Source organism: Megalobrama amblycephala, linkage group LG15 (assembly GCF_018812025.1).
Source record: "Megalobrama amblycephala isolate DHTTF-2021 linkage group LG15, ASM1881202v1, whole genome shotgun sequence".
Taxonomy (NCBI): domain Eukaryota; kingdom Metazoa; phylum Chordata; class Actinopteri; order Cypriniformes; family Xenocyprididae; genus Megalobrama; species Megalobrama amblycephala.
Genome location: NC_063058.1, coordinates 14,838,272 through 14,855,448, shown reverse-complemented (window position 1 = coordinate 14,855,448; position 17,177 = coordinate 14,838,272). Strand labels below are relative to the sequence as shown.

Genomic DNA, 17,177 nt, shown 5'->3' with positions numbered 1-17,177 from the left:
TATCTCTGCAACACTTTATCATATTCAGACCAAACTTGGTACATGTCTTCACAAGCATGACCTGAGGCACCATGCAGTGTTTCGGCTCAGCGCCACCTACTGGTGCGGAGATATTAAAAATGGATATTTTTGCTTATAACTTCTGATGGGTTTGTCCAAAAATCATAAATTTGGTCTTGTTGGATTCGGGGTATCATGCCGAGTCAAATGATATCCAATTTTCCCATATCGGACATTTTGGCCGTCGGCTATTTTGAATTTCGTGCTAAAATGCTGTATTTTACGAACGCATTAGTGTATCGTTACGAAACTCGGTATGGGTCCCCAGCACAATACCCTGAAGGAGCCTGAGAAGTTTCAGCACTGCGCCACCTTGTGGTCAAAAGTTATAACAAAATTTACAAAAATGCTAATAACTTTTGACTATATTGACCGATTGTAATGGAACTGGTCAGAGTAGATTCCTTGGGTCATGCTGAGAACATAGATATCAAATTTGCCATAGTCAGCTGAACTTCCTGTCCGCCATATTGTTTTTCTTTAAAAACCTACTTTTTCGAACTCCTCCTAGACCGTTGCTCCGATTTTCACCAAAATTGAATCAGACCATCTTCAGACGATGCTGACAATAAGTTATGGATTTCAAGTCGATAAGTCAAACCGTTTTCGTATAGCGGAGCAAAGAATTTGAGGCATGATGCAAAAACGACTCTTGACGCTGTATCTCTGCAATGCTTTGACATATTGACACCAAACTTTGCAAGTGTCATTGTCACCTCACTCTGAACATACCGCAACAATTTGGACACAGCGCCACCTATTGGTCGAAAGTAATAAACCAGTAAATCCTCATTTTTTATCATTTTTCAGCTCGTTTGTCTAGAATGATCTCAATAGGTCTTTAATTGCTCACTGTTGCAGTTGGTCTGATGCTCCCAGCTGTGTTGGCTGGCTTCTTGTGCCGTTTTTGTGCTTGGCCCCGTAATTGCTGCTTGCAGCTATATTTAATATTTGTTTTTATTGCATACTTTTTTATCGAAACAGCATAGATAATTCCCAATGGCAGTCCCATGCTGATTTTATTCTCTCCAGAAGACCATAAGAGCAAAATTGATCTTAAAACACAACGAAGAATGAGATTCTATGTTTTCATGGTTTTATATGAAAAATATGACTAAAACAAATGATGAAATAAAGTTAAAGCCATTTCAATTTAATCACAGGTGCTTTCCACTTCTTTGATTTTGATAAGAAACAATAATCACCTCCTACTGAAAAACACCCTCCAAACATTATAGGCCCCTTTTTATCACTTTTTTTCCCTTTGTCTATTCACATACAGTAACACTCACACTTTTTTTTTTTATAGATTTGCCTTCTTTTGCATGCCTAGCACTTTGAAGTAAGCTTGCCTTTAGATCTACTATGTGTGTGAGTGGAAGGACAATATTTTCATTAAGCACAGCACAAAACGGCCTTCTTTCGAACCTATTTTAAGAAAAAAAACCTCTAAAATGCTGCCAGTGTTTAAAAACTTTGCAGATTATGAATACATGTACATCATTATTTAGCATTATTATTAATGTGTGTGTTCTTTTGTTCATTAAATAAAAGGTTCTAGTTCAGGGAATTACATGAATCAAAATAAGCCAACCTGATGTTATAGTTATAGTAATGTAAAAGGTAATTTAAACATGGGTTATTGAAGTGCCTTGATACTGTGGCAGTTACTGAATCAAATATGAAAATAGGGGGAGATCATCTGAGAAAATTGAAATCATAAATATAGCCAGCATTCTATATTTCAATTACTGTCTCCAAACATAATGTATCTATTTTTATTTTGCCCAAATAATAAATACATAACAAGCTTTCATATGCAGAAGGAAGGAAAGAGTTAAAAATAATTTACTTTTTAATTTAATGACAGAAATGGGGTTTATCATTATAAAATAAATAATTAAATTATAAATCCTAAAGACAACTTCTGGTAATTGCATGCTGGGGATTGTCTTAAGGGAAGCTTAAAATACGATTAATTTAAAGTGTAACATATAATCCTATTTAAGCCACAAAAACATTAAAAAGCAGCAAGTGGGGCCCATGCTCACTGGACTGTGACAAACCTAAACCATGCTGAAGCATTAAAAAATGATAAAGAAAACATTAGACCTTCAATGTGGTCCAAAAAGTGTATTTGTTCCCCCTTTTGTTTTAAAGAGGACCTATTATGTCCTTGATTTTGTTTTTGAGGTCCACTAGATGTTCATGCTTGAATATCCAAAAAACACATAAAACACACATTTTCACAAAATTTACATTATTGCAGCATCTCACTTCCTAATCTGTACATAACGCTCTGTTCCGGTCTCTATGAAGCTCCTCCTTCGGAAAAGTGCAATGAAAATCGCGATTTGGCAAAGACTGCAATTTTTTATGCGCAGCTTGTCAGTGAAGCACGGGTCTGTGATCAGTAGTAAATGCTGCTCCTTCTGAAAGCCAGAGGGCGCTCTTGCACAGAAACTTCAAATAAGCCCCGCAGAAGGAAAATAAGACACATCGTTCCAGGAAATTAACATGGGCATCATACTATCAATATTACACAAGAGGATTAGGGCCAAGCAATAATAAAAAAATAAAACCATCTCGAGATTAAAGTTGTTACATTTCGAGAAAAAACTCGAGATAAAATGTTGAGAATAAACTCGCTAAATTACGAGAAAAAAATTGTTAAATTTCGAGAAATAAGTCGAGATAAAATATTGAGAATAAACTCATTAAATTACAAGAAAAAACTCGTTAAATTACAAGAAAAAAGTCGAGATAAAATGTTGAGAATAAACTTGTTAAATTACGAGAAAAAACTTGTTAAATTTCGAGAAAAAAGTCAAGATAAAATGTTGAGAATAAACTCGTTAAATTAAGAGAAAAAACTCGTTAAATTTCGAGAAAAAAGTCGAGATAAAATGTTGAGAATAAACTCGTTAAATTACAAGAAAAAACTTGTTAAATTACGAGAACAAATTCATTAAATTATGAGAAAAATGTCGTTAAATTTCGAGAAAAAAGTCGAGATAAAATGTTGAGAATAAACTTGTTAAATTTCGAGAAAAAAGTCGAGATAAAATGTTGAGAATAAACTCGTTAAATTACGAGAAAAATGTTAAATTTTGAGAAAAAAGTCGAGATAAAATGTTGAGAACAAATTCGTAATTTAACGAACAACTTTTTTCTCATAATTTAATGACTTTATTCTCAACATTTTATCTCGACCTTTTTTCTCAAAATTTAACGAGTTTTTTCTCGAAATTTAACAACTTTAATCTCGAGATGGTTTTATTTTTTTATTATTGCTTGGCCCTAATCCTCTTCCGTACAATGTAGCTGAATAAACAGAAGATTGAAACGCTTTGATTGATTAAACATGATTAATAAACACACGACTACGACAACATATGGTTTATCTGAGTTCTTTAAGCCTTTTTTCGTGTTAATAAAGTATATTTATAATGCAGTACTAATCGACATAGCCTTTATCACTGTATAGAATACTATGAAATAATATGTTGTGTGCCTTATTCTGTGTAAGAAGCCACATCATCTCACAGAAGGATGTTATTTCAAACACTCGACTGACATTATGAAGTAAAAACATGTTATTAAATGTCTTTTGTTGGACAAGAGGTTCATAAATGCCTCTCATTGAAGCATTTTGCTTTTTCAAATGCACAATATAAGTGACTCAAACTCGCAGGGCTTCAAGTGGAGCAGCATTTACTACTGATCACTACTGACATGCTGTGCATGAAAAAAACACAGCCTTTGCGATTTCATAATCGCACTAAGCCAAACGGCTTAATCGCAATTTCGATTAATTGTGCAGCCCTAGTGCTCTGATTGGTCGACTGGATTGGTCAACCGGTTTGAGCATGTTTGGGAAAAGTCACACCCCTTACCATAATGGTGAGTTTCAACACACTACTCAACCAGGCCTCGCCCCCTTTTTTGTGTATGCCTTGAGCTGGAATTATTTAAATGAGGAATACTGTGGCATGTACATTCCTGGAAAAAAACTCAAGACTTCAATCGAGGCATTTCAGTGAGTTCAGAAACAGTGCACACTGATGAATAACTCCCTTTAGTGTAAGTTTGTGCTTTATAACTTTGACTTTTTCATGCTCAAACAGCAACATTACACCCTCTTTAAAAGCTGCATTAACTCCACAAGTTTGCGTACAACATCGAAAAACATTTTTTTGAGCGTTCCATGTTTAAATTATGTTTTTAATCTCAGAGTTGAACCAAGCCAACTGCACTTTTCCAACAGAGAAACATATAGCTCTTTTGACCTCTAAGATCGCATTCCACCCTTTTGCCTGAAGCATCACCAACCATAAACCAATGACAACCAGAGACTCCATCCCGGCACAGTGTTGCTTGACCTTATCTATTGAACATTAAGCATCTGCCGTTGCCCAAACCAAAGCCATTTATCCGAGCCTTATTCAATTATTTCTTTCTATCTCGAATCATAGTGGAGACCAAAATGGGCAAAGATGTCCATTAAAGGGCTCACAGGGTCCCACATTTGGCCTCCAAGTTGCTCCGTACTCCCTGCAATGAATAGCAATAAAACAGAAAGGCACGGCAATTATGGGACTTTATGACCTAGCCGAAGTGAATCATCTCAGGCCACAACAGATACCACATCCTCTGCCACGTCCCCCAGCTAAAACATTCCCCTCTGCAACTAATGGCAGCAAATGGAGATGCACTGACAGTTAGTATGTGGTCTGATCTAATAACCGCCAGAATCGGGCTGTAATGTTTCTGTTAGAGAAACATTTGCACCAAAATACAACAAGAAAACACTGTTTAGAATAAATATAAGCAAAATGCACTCCCAATTCGAATAATAATTGTTTATCAGGGTGACGTCTGTAAAGGAACATTTGCAGGACTCCTCCATGATAAAACCCATGCATTTGTGATGTACTTTCATTCATATAGGCAACGACACATACAGAACATGCTAAAACGAGTCTCACTTTTGGACTATTTTTTCCATGTAAATGCATACAACTTGAATGAGTATTAATTTACCACATGATACAAAAAACAGCATATATTTGGCAGTGAATTTTCACCAAAATGATGAGGGGGGAAAAAAACACTGAAATTTCCGATTCGGATGGCTAAGATCACAGACTATGGGCCAGATTTACTAACAGCTTGTGCCAGTGCAAACCCTCTTTTGGCGTTAAAAAACTACTAAAGACACGCAGAGAAGAATTAGCCAACCTTACTGCATATGTATTTGTAGGAGTTTCCCTTTCAGATGCAAAATTTAAAGGTGCCCTCGAATGAAAAATTGAATTTATCTTGGCATAGTCAAATAACAAGAGTTCAGTACATGGAAATGACATACAGTGAATCTCAAACTCCATTGTTTCCTCCTTCAAATATAAATCTAATTTTAAAAGACCTCCGAAGAACAGGCGAATCTCAACATACTGTACTGTAACAGTCGGGGTGTACGCCCCAATATTTGCATATGCCAGCCCATGTTCCCAACATTATAAAAGGCATTAGACAAGGGCAGCCAGTAACGTCTGGATCTGCACAGGTGAATCAACAGACTAGGCAAGCAAGCAAGAACAATAGCGAAAAATGGCAGATGGAGCAATAATAACTGACATGATCTATGATATCATGATATTTTTAGTGATATTTGTAAATTGTCTTTCTAAATGTTTCGTTAGCATGTTGCTAATGTACTGTTAAATGTGGTTAAAGTTACCATCGTTTCTTACTGTATTCACGGAGACAAGAGCCGTCGCTATTTTCATTATTAAACACTTGCAGTCTGTATAATTCATAAACACAACTTCATTCTTTATAAATCTCTCCAACAGTGTAGCATTAGCCGTTAGCCATGGAGCACAGCCTCAAATTCATTCAGAATCAAATGTAAACAATATAACAGTATACAATACTCACATAATCTGACGCATGCATGCCGCATGCATGACGAACACTTTGTAAAGATCCATTTGATGGTTATTTTAGCTGTGTAAACTTTGTTTATGCACCGTTCAAGGCAAGCGCGAGCTCCGTGGGCGTGGAGCACGAGAATTAAAGGGCCAGTAGCCCTGAATCGGCTCATTTATAATGATGCCCCAAAATAGGCAGTTAAAAAAATGAATTGAAAAAAATCTATGGGGTATTTTGAGCTGAAACTTCACAGACACATTCAGGGGACACCTTAGACTTATATTACATCTTTTTAAAAAAAGTTCTATGGCACCTTTAAGGGAGGAGAGTATTTAAATGAATCACGCAAGGTGATTTACTAAGGTTTGTGCTACTCAGTTTACTGGTATTTGCGCCATTATTTAATGCCTAAAAAAAAGGCTTAAACCAGATGCTAATTTGCGCTGCTCTTGGTAGATTGTGTTGGTCATTATGCAAATGATCCGACTGCATCTGTGTTCTTAATTTGCGCATTGTCAGTAAATTTCCACTCCCATAGGTGCTTTTTTGGAATTGCGCTCTCACTCTAATTTGCCCAGTTTAGTAAACCTGCCCCTAAAAGTGCAAAAAAATCCTAATGTATGTCCATTGCCAATATTGAGATGTTTGAAACAAAAATATGTTCTAAGAATGTTTTGCTAATGTTCCTATTGACTTATGGAAACGTTATTTCTGAATGTTCTCTGATAATTCATAATTCATTCTGATAAAGTAACATTTGAAAAAAATGTTAGATGAACATCCAACTAAAAAAAAAAAAAAAAAAACTTCCATAAACTATAAATATAAATACAATTTCTGTGCTAATATTTTGAGAACATTATTAAAGACCAGATAACTCTGAATGAACGTTCTATAAATGTTACTGGAACAATTTTACTCAGAACCTTTGAGAGAACCAGAACGGCAAGCATTCTGTTGGTCAGCGTGGCAAATTCACATGACCAAATTAAAATTAAGTGAATTCTGTGTGGGGAGGGTTTTCAAGTGGTGCTCACTGCATAGCCAAATGGCAGAGCTCTCCCTCTCTGGATGTAATGGGTGGAGCTTGCCCTAGTCTAGCCTAATTATGTTTAGGGATAGGATTATGGGTAAGGATAGGGTGTGGTTGGACCTTCAAGCACCATCCATTACGTCCAGAGAAGGCAAGCTGGACATCTAGCTCCACCCATTGCCTCTCAAGTTTTTCACCCTCAGGCGAATCTCCCAATCGCCCGGATTCCTATTGGAATGACTGGATTTCACTCACAAAATATTACCAAGCAACAGTAAATGTGACCACACCTTAATATCGGTAAATGCTGAAATTTACCCATAAAACAATTATCCGAATCAGGATATGTCGTAATTTATTACATTGCGCAGGCACGTCGTCTTTGGCACATTACCTTCTAGGAGAGATACAACTGCTGGGAATAGTGTGCTGTAGGCATTGTATTAAAAGGTCACACACTCTCTCACACACAAACACCAGCACAGGACTCAATTAGTGTAATGCACTGGCTGGAGCAGAGGTGTTCATTCAGGTAAAAATGAGGTGTCTTACTCTCTCTGAAGTATTTACAGGCTCTCGGAGCCTCGAGAATGAAGGATGGACTTTGGATAGAAGAGATGCTGCGCTGGCTATAGTCCAACTCAATTGCGCGCTTACATTTTCTTCCCCTCCTTCCTCTTAAAGGATTAGTTCTTCCGAAAAGGACAATTCTGGCATCATTTACTCACCCTCATGTCATTACAAACCCATATGACTTTTGCTCTTCCGTGGAACAGAAGAGGAGACATTTTGTGGAAAAATAGAAGCCTAGTATTGTGTCAAGGAATGGCAGTGCAAGCTTTTAAGAAATGCAAACGTATCATAATAGTCTAAAATAACAATCTTCTGAAGCCATAAGATACCCTTGAGAGAGGAACAGAAATTCCATTATTCACTGATAATCTACTCCTCCAGTTAAAGGGATAGTTCATTCAAAAATAAAAATTCTGTCATCATTTACTCAAGTTGTTCCAAACCTGTATGAATTTCTTTGTTCTGCTGGGATATATTTGGAAGAATGTTTGTAACCAAGCAGATCTCGCCCTTCATTTACTACCATAGTAGGGGGGAAAATTCTATGGTAGTCAATGGGGAGCAAGATCTGCTTGGTTACAAACAATGTGAACAGGTTTGGAACAACTTGAGGGGGAGTAAATGATGACAGAATTTTCATTTTTGGGTGAACTATCCTTTTAACTGTTTGGTCTTAATGATTTGTTCAGGACTGAACTGGTTCTATGCCAAGTGTTGACATTATTCGGTAGATTGAAAGCAAAAACTGAATCTGATGTGGACGAATCATTCAGACCTGTTTTGGGAACTGAATCAACTGAAAGGTTCAAAAGAACGATTCATTCACTAATTGGACAACGCTAAAGTCCCATTCTCAATGAGAATGATAACTATAAAGTTAAAGGGGTAGTTCACCCAAAAATGAAAATTATGTCATTAATGACTCACCCTCATGTTGTTCCAAACCCGTAAGACCTCCGTTCATCTTCAGAACACAGTTTAAGATATTTTAGATTTAGTCTGAGAGCTTTCTGTCCCTCCATTGAAAGTGTAGGTACAGTAGACTGTCCATGTCCAGAAAGGTAATAAAAACATCATCAAAGTAGTCCATGTGACATCGGTGGGTTAGTTAGAAGTTTTTGAAGCATTGAAAATACATTTTGATCCAAAAATAACAAAAACTATGACTTTATTCAGTATTGTCTTCTCTTCCAGGTCTGTTGTCAATCTGGGTTCATGACTCTGCAGTGACGCTGCTGACGTAAGACGCTGCTGACGTGTTATCCGGTGCGCCCGAGCTTCGTTTACAGTCTGAGGGAGACGCACGCTGTATTCAAGCTATTCTACATTGTTTGTATTTTGGTATTGCTATATTTTTTTTAAATGGCGCGTAAGTGTGCATGTCGCGGATGTCCTAATCGCCAAAAACAACGATGTAAAAGTGCATTACCAACGCCGACAGATGACAGGATTCAATGGAATCAATTCAGTGGAATCAATTCAATGGAATCAATTCAATGGAAAGGATTCCGGAAGAGAATACAATGCTGAGTAAAGTCGTAGTTTTTGTTATTTTTGGACCAAAATGTATTTTCGATGCTTCAAAAACTTCTAACTAACCCACTGATGTCACATGGACTACTTTGATGATGTTTTTATTACCTTTCTGGACATGGACAGTATACCGTACCTACACTTTCAATGGAGGGACAGAAAGCTCTCAGACTAAATCTAAAATATCTTAAACTGTGTTCCGAAGATGAACGGAGGTCTTACGGGTTTGGAACGACATGAGGGTGAGTTATTAATGACATAATTTTCATTTTTGGGTGAACTAACCCTTTAACTATATTATCGTCAATGTCACTTTAAATGCTCAAGCTCTTTAAAGCAGGATGGATTCTGATTGGTTGTCAATGCCTTTATCAATCATCAACTGGAAAAAAAAAATCTGAAAGTGATTCCAACAATATCATTTCTTTATTTAAAATTCATTTTGTAAGAAAATAAGTCATTTATTGATTTGAAATTATACAATTTAATGTGTCTTTAGTGAATGACTCCAAAATACATGAGGGAATTGCTAACAAACCTTCAAGTTCTTTCACAATGATCATGATCTGTGCTGCAGGTGCCATTAATGGGCATGCAGATGCTGTCATGTGTTGTTTTGTGTTGTGTTGCATTACAAAAGCGACGAGAGTCCCCAGTGTCTACCGTGGTTTTTAAGTGTGGCGGTCCTGTGGGAGCTGCGATGTCTGATCTGAGATGGGTTGATTTAGCGCTAAGCTGATAAAGAATCAGAAAGCCTATAGGGAATGATAAGTACACTTGCTTCTTGTTGACGTAAGACTGAGGTCATTTTTAATCTCATTTTATTCTATTATCAGCTTTGATAGTGAGTGCTGAAATGACAAAGAGAGGGGTAAACTGATGTAGGCGATTTAATGCAGTGTTCATTTTTATTTCATTTATATGACTATTTTCCTTATGATTTGCAGTTTGTTTTGAGCTGCAAAAACCAATGAAATTATAATATAATTGAAAAAACAACAACTGCTAAATCCTTAAATCAACATTCAGCATTTAATAATGACAATTTACATATTTATATATATATATATGCATTTATTGATTTAGTATGCATTTATCGAAAACACCTTACAAATCTCAACGGACTTGCATATGCTATCTAGAATAATAGCCTACTTCACATTCTAGGCCAACACACAGCCATGTCATATGGTCCAACATGACTTGCCCCGCTGGGGTCAGCCATCCACGCCAGATAAACAATTTTTGCAGCAGACAGACATTAAGGAACAAAACACACTCCACGGTGTCCAATCCTAGGATCTGGCCCTCCACATCAAAACACAGCAAAAAAAACAAAAAAAACAGAGCTCATTAATAGACACTACACCATTATAGCTCCCACTGTTTATATGTTCAGCATAGCGAGAGAGTTGGAGAGCCGTAGGGTTAAAAACGCCAGCGTGTTGGCAGTACGGACACAGTTGACAGGACGCAGCACTACAGAAGGAAGAGATATGAAGCATGTCCGCAGGCATGGGTCAGTCTGATGGAGGAAGCACGGATGATATCTTCTCTCTTTTCATCAGCTGTGTTCACTCCAGCAGAGCATGCTGGACCATGTCCCTTGATAGCTACGCCTTTCGCACCCACCGCACGCTGATGGTGCCAATAGAGTGGGTTTTTGAAAGAAATGTATTGCTAAACTCCTTTACCTAAAGGAACAGTTCACCTAAAATGTTTGTGGAATAATAAACAAAAATAAAAATAATTTTGAATAAATAATTTGGTCTGTTTGAGCCACTTTTATGGTACTTTTGAGGTGCTTTTTAAAAAAAATGATTAGAATTGTTGTATTGAAAAAAGCTACCTGTGTGACATTCTTAAAAAAAAAAAAAAAAACTCCTTATTCACAGAAAAAAGCATAAAGGTTTGGAATTACTTAATTATAATATTAAAGGTGCCCTAGAATTAAAAATTGAATTTATCTAGGCATAGTTGAATAACAAGAGTTCAGTACATGGAAATGACATACAGTGAGTCTCAAACTTCATTGTTTCCTTCTTCTTATATAAATCTCATTTGTTTAAAGACCTCCGAAGAACAGGCGAATCTCAACATAACACCGGATGTTATGTAGCAGTTGGGGTGTACGCCCCCAATATTTGCATATGCCAGCTCATGTTCAAGGCATTAGACAAGGGCAGGACGTCTGGATGTGCACAGCTGAATCATCAGACTAGGTAAGCAAGCAAGGACAACAACGAAAAATGGTAGATGGAGCGATAATAACTGACATGATCCATGATATCATGATATTTTTAGTGATATTTGTAAATTGTCTTTCTAAATGTATTGTTAGCATGTTGCTAATGTACTGTTAAATGTGGTTAAAGTTACCATCGTTTCTTACTGTAATCACGGAGACAAGACTGTCACTATTTTCATTATTAAACACTTGCAATCTGTATAATTCATAAACACAACTTCATTCTTTATAAATCTCTCCAACAGTGTAGCATTAGCCGTTAGCCACGGAGCACTATCAAACTCATTCAGAATCAAACATCCAAATAAATACCATACTTACGCGATTAGACATGTTGCATGACGAACACTTTGTAAAGATCCATTTTGAGGGTTGTATTAGCTGTGTGAACTGTTGTTTATGCTGTTTAAGGCAAGCGCGAGCTCCGTGGGCGGGGAGCGTGAGCATTTAAAGGGGCTGCAGCCTAAATCGGCTCATATTTAATGATGCCCCAAAATAGGCAGTTAAAAAAATTAATAAAAAAAAAAAAAATCTATGGGGTATTTTGAGCTGAAACGTCACAGACACATTCAGGGGACACCTTAGACTTATATTACATCTTTTAAAAAGACATTCTACGGCACCTTTAATAATTTTAAATATACTTTTATAATTATAAAATATAATTTTATTATATAATTTTAAAACCTTTTCTGAAGTATAAAACGAAAAAATTCATTTATCAAGTGTTTGTAGACTGATTTTTTATCATTTTAAAGTCCCCATGAAATCAAAATTGAAGTTTTTTTTGGATTTTGGTATGAATATGTTAGCCTTAAGGTTATCGATAAGCTAGTGTGCTCCAAAACAATGACAAAATTCACATTTAGTAGATATAAGCATTCAAAACTTACAGTCTCTCACTTCGGCCAATATGAATCAACGATTTTGATGACATCACGCTGCACTTCAGCTTCTCATCAAATTTTCTGTCCAATCAAATGCTCTCTAGAATCTGAAGTGTCCCACCCCCTATACTATAAATAGACGCTGAAGCTGCGGCTGAAATCAGTCACTTGTTCACACAAATACTATTTACTATATGGTGAATATGGAGAGGGGGGCAGGAACGGCAAAGAACCTCGAGACGGGAATCGAACTTGGGTTGCCGTGAACACATTTGCTAGGCTATCAGCACAACAATTAATCAAATTTCTTATCGTGATTACGCTTACGGATGCCATGATTTCGTAATCTTTTAAAGGTGCGATTACAGCAAAAAATATCCACTTACATTATTCTGCATGCGTAGAGCATGTTACGCTGTGAGAGGCGAATCACGACTACTTCAGAGTGTAAAAGGTCTAACCTAGCACAAAAGAAACTACCAGTGATGTAAGTGTTCACTGAGTGGTTGAACGAATGTGACAATTATAATCGGCAATTATGATTTTTGTAATAATTTGTCATTTTTGCCCTACTAATCCTCAGCATGATTATGTTCACCGTTTTGCTTTAGCAACAGTTTCATATTAAAAGGGGAATCTATTAGACTGTGGCCATCATAAGCTGTCAAATGCAGCTTTGCCAAGCTCAACAGCTCTGGCCGAGCAGTGACATAAATGAAACTCTATTGGCTATTTTAAAAAAGGGGGAGGAGCTGCTTGATATGTCTCACCCTGTCTTCCTGTTTCAGTGGTACTTTAAGCTCAAATTGAGATATTGATGAATCTTTTTTCTCTCTTATTTTAATAATAGAACATTAGCCAAGATTTATATATTTGTTAGAGTCTAAAAGGCGTGCAAGTGTTGCTTGGTAGCACTTGCATTGCCCTCCTCTGCATGTTTGGTCATTTGCATAGGAACGGCAGAGTCCTTTAAACTCGTCTCCAGTGAGTCTTGGCAAGGAGGCATTTCCATAATAGTATCATTGACAGGCTTGGATGGGCCATTACAGCTTTGAACTAAGACTAGTCGGCTCTAAGTGATTAACGTCTTTGAGGTATGACACGTTTGTAGGACAAACAAACCTCTTTTGGCTTGACAAGCTTCTTTTTGTGTGAGGTTTTGCATTGCTGTGGAACAGTTCAATAAACAAGTTATGATACTGTGTAACTTCCAAATGAAGCCACAGCAGAATTAACCGTCGCACGCCTCAGAGAATTGTTGAGTGAATGATTCAAGGGTTCATTCATATAAACAGTCTTGTTTGGTTTCTGAATAAATCAGTGATGTTGAGGAAATGCTTCAAGGACTCATATAGACTCATCTTTAGTTTCTGAATGAGATTTGAACGATTCATGTAAATGAATCAATGACTCATTCATAAAGACAGTCACTTGTCCCCATCTTCTGGTGTATTTATGTAATATGTGATTTTAGCAAAGTCCACTTTCACAGTTCTTCCTTGTAAAAGTAGGTTTTAGGATATTTTCAGAAACTAGTAATGTTCCAAACAAAGCCACAGCAGAATTAACTGCCGCGTGCCTCGGTGAATTGTTCCTGAATGAATCAGTGTTTTTTGAACAATTCGGTTGAGTGAATGATTCAAGGTTTCATTCATATGAACAGTCTCTTGTTTGGTTTCTAAATAAATCAGTGGTGTTCAACGAATCTGTTGAGAAAATGCTTCAAGGACTCACTTATATAACCACATGTTTAGTTCCTGAATGAGTCTTGAACAAATCTTGTGAATGAATCAGTGACTCATTCATAAAGACAGTCACTTATCCCCATCTTCTGGTGTATTTATGTAACCTGAAGAAACTGTTAATGAAAATCCCCACCATTAGGTGTATTCTTTCTCAGTGATTTAAGCAAAATTCACTTTCACAGTTATTTTCACAGGTTATTTTCAGAAACTAATAATGTTTACTTCTTTTCAATGCAATTACAGAAACTAAAGCTTCCAAGCTTGAAAAGGGACACAAAAGGACCATAGAAGTGGTCTATATAACTTGTGTCATATTTGAAATCTTTTGAAATTTAAGTGACATAACGAATTGAAGTAATAAGTGAATTTAATTACTTATGACATATTTTCCTCTCCGGTGAGCTGAGAACAAAGCATTGAGTCAGTAAGTGACTAAATCAATTTGATTGATTCATGAACAAATCATTCAGACTGCTTTTGTGAGCTAGACTGACGATTGTTTGAAAATGACAGCTCGTTCATGTTTCAGACACCTGCCATGAGCAGTCATTTAACCATATAACACTCATCCAGGCCTTTTAAATGGCCGACATCTGTTTTGCAAATGTTTTGAACCCATCTGAGGTGTTTCATATCCATTATAGATAATAAATATACCATAATCTGTTGAAAGCACTTATGATAAATACTGTGCTTTTCAGTAAATTATTTCAAAGAAAATCCACTGTCCATTTAGCAGGTTCCTTGGTATATACCAACAAGGCACTTTAAAGCAGTTTACTGCAGCAAAAAAAAAAAAAAAAAAAAAAGAAAAAGAAAAAAAAAGGACTTTTTTGCCAGCTATGAAAACTTGGTAGACTTTAAAGAACTTGATACATTATAAATTGAGCACACTAGCATTATTTTTGAGTGGGAAGCTCCATTAGAGGCATATGGTTCTTGTTTGTCTGAAGTTAATGCTTGTTGGATTTCCACAGCATATTTTCATTTTTGCTGTAAGTTTCTAAATCCAACTGTGTGAGCAGAGGTGATTAATGAGATGATTATTATGGGATGAAATGAACTCTTTCTTGCATTCAGAACATAAATCAAAAACAAATGGCCCAGACTTTATGGAGACGCATACATTCAAACACTCAAACAGTATGTTAAAGGTCTGGATAATTTTATCTTTAACTTTTTGGAGGGCTAATGGTTAAGACTCTATGCTCGAATCATTTTATTTATTTATTTCTAAATCTTAGAACAACATTCCTGTCAAATATATAATACTAGCAATTTTCTGTAACCCCAATGGAATCAATTGAAGTCGACATTAAAACCATTTCCAATCCATTAAACTTTCGTAACATGGCGCATTTACAAGTGGATGTTCTTCAAGAAAAAATGTTGATGGAGCCAGTCGGTTGGAGTCAAGTGGGTTTAAAATGTTTGAGGGATTTGTGTAAATGATGACAGAATTTTCATTTTTGTGTGAACTATCCCTTTAACTACCCCTAAAATCATAGGGAAATGTTGGTAAACCATTTCAGTGCCAACGTGTTATTATGCAAGACTGTAAGAAGCACATTTTAAATGATTAACCAAACCGCACTAATAAATTCAGAGCGAATCACCAATCCAAACTAAATTCCCATAAAAATCAAAAGCTAAAAGTTCTTAGTCTCATTTACGTATTTAGTAATTCAGTATTTATTTCCAACTTTAATCCCAGCATTCACATAAAACCAAGCCAAACTGGTGTTACACATCACATTAAAACAGCGACACGTAAATGTATGAGCTTATCGTTATTAATCCTGCGGCCCGTCCGTGTAAACGCCATCTCCCTTGTCCCACCTATTAGAGTCAATTAGATCCCACAATGCAGGAGGGCTCCTGTTCATTGCTCATTAATAATGCACACAGCAAAAAAGAGAAAAGAAAGTACCTATCACATCAACAGGCTGCTGTCTGTGTGTTTAATTAATAGGACTTGCTAAGAGCCATTAACTACGCCTGTAATGGGTATTATGAGTTTCCTCTGGCCCCCCAGATAGGTCACTAAACAGAAAGCACCTTCCATTTAGGAGTGTGTTATGACCCAGTGGTGTTCACGCTCGATAAATTGTGCCAGAACTAGTCCCTTGGGTTGTTTAATGTTAAAACTACAGGGTTACAAGGAGACAACACCACTACAAGTCTACATGTAGCCTACGAAGGGAGGTCTCAGGACGATATAAGTAGATATACTATAGTAGATGTAAATTTATTTTTGTAATATATATGTTTTACTTGACTTTAATTTATTTCATTTTTTTGAACAACAAAATGTGTTTTTTGCAAACAGTACAAGTAATTTGTAAAATCACTAGGAAGTGTAAAACTGAGGTGAAAATTCACTCTGTGATCTGTGTTTTCCACCCACTTATCTTGGCCTCCATCTAAACCAACAGCGTATGAGGCGAGCAGCAGTTGGGCCTTTTTCAGCACTAAAAACAGGTATTAAACTCTCCAACTGCTGTTTTCTGCAAGTGGCTCTATTTATTTTAACTGTTGACTTGACGGCTCAGGGCACTGAGAGCTTTTTCTATCATCTTTACCTCCCCGTTGAGTGACAGCGCAGCATGGCTCCTACAAAGATCTCTGGTTGAATACTTTTCTAGCATGCCCAGGTGCTGGTTGTCAATCTTTGAAGTATTTTAGACAATTATCCATATAAGTTTCACTTTACTCGTGGTGATGGACCAGAAAGGATGTGCTTTTTAGATCAGGGTTGTGCGCCAATCACATTTGAATTGAGATTAGTCTTAAATTCCAATTCAGTTCCTAAATTTGAATTTAATTTTAATTGAAGTAGTGAATACAATACAGAATTCAATACAAACACATTATATACAGTAGTGGCCAAAAGTGATGTCTGGAGGGGAAATTTGTTTTTAATGACCCAACAAGTTTGATTAAACCATGAAAATATGAGGAAAATATTTTATATTTTTAAAATGTTTAAATATGAGGAAATAACAAAACACTAAACTTGGTTAAAGGGATAGTTCACCCAAAAATGAAAACTCTGTCATCATTTCCTCACCCTCAGCTTGTTCCAAACCTGTATAAATTTCTTTGTTTTGTTGAACACAAATGAAGATGTTTTGAAGAATGTGGGAAACTGAACAGTTCTGGGG

At 36.4% G+C, this 17,177-nt stretch overlaps 1 long non-coding RNA gene across 2 annotated transcripts in view; it reads right to left on the bottom strand.

Annotated features, from left to right (window-relative positions):
• Positions 1-17,177, bottom strand: part of LOC125247421 — a 73,168-nt gene that overhangs the window by 1,690 nt on the left and 54,301 nt on the right. The gene's annotated exons all lie outside the window — the stretch shown is intronic.